This window comes from Rhinopithecus bieti, unplaced genomic scaffold (genome assembly GCF_001698545.2).
Source record: "Rhinopithecus bieti isolate Rb0 unplaced genomic scaffold, ASM169854v2 scaffold_1673, whole genome shotgun sequence".
NCBI classification, from domain to species: Eukaryota; Metazoa; Chordata; class Mammalia; order Primates; family Cercopithecidae; genus Rhinopithecus; species Rhinopithecus bieti.
The window spans coordinates 4,374,886-4,375,673 of NW_016804690.1; positions in this window are offsets into that span (position 1 = coordinate 4,374,886).

The following is a 788-nucleotide window of genomic DNA, read 5'->3' on the forward strand; positions in this document are numbered from 1 at the left end:
TTAGGTTCACCTACAATAACAGAAAACCCAAAATAGCAGTGGCTAGAACACATGCAGATTTATTTTGTCACGCGAAAGAAGTCCAGATGTGGCAGTCCAAGCTTGGCATGGCAGCTCCACAAAGCAGAGGAGACTTGGGCTCCTGTCTTCATGCTCCACTACAGTTTAGGTCAATTCATTGTCTAAAAAGGATGCTGGAGTTACAGCCATGGTAAATTTTAAGTAGGAAACAGGAAAGGGGAAGGAGAAACCAAAAGAGTTTTTCTTAGCTGTCTCTCTTGTAAGTAAACTTCCTGAAAACCCTTCCCAATGATTCCAACAATTTTGTGCTCTATTTCATTGGCCTGAACATAGTATATGGATACGTTGAGTCACGAGAGGTTGGAAAATGTGGTTTGTCTTCAAATCTGGGCACATAAGTGTCCCAGTAATATATGGGTTCTCCTGCTAAAGCAAAAGGGGAAAGGGATAATGAGCAACTAGTAATTTCTTCCACAAATGTCAAATCTCATTGACATTTGGTGGCTTACTTAAACTGACAAGTCCTAAACACATTAAAATTAAGAAGATTGAGACTTAAAAGCACTATGGCACTTATATTTGTTAGCCAACTATGTTAATATCTTCTTTCCCTGGAGGCTGAGGCAGGAGAATGGCGTGAACCTGGGAGGCGGAGCTTGCAGTGAGCCAAGATGGTGCCACTGCACTCCAACCTGGGTGACAGAGCGAGAGTCTGTCTCAAAAAAATAAATAAAAATAAATAAATAAATAAATAAATAAATAAATAA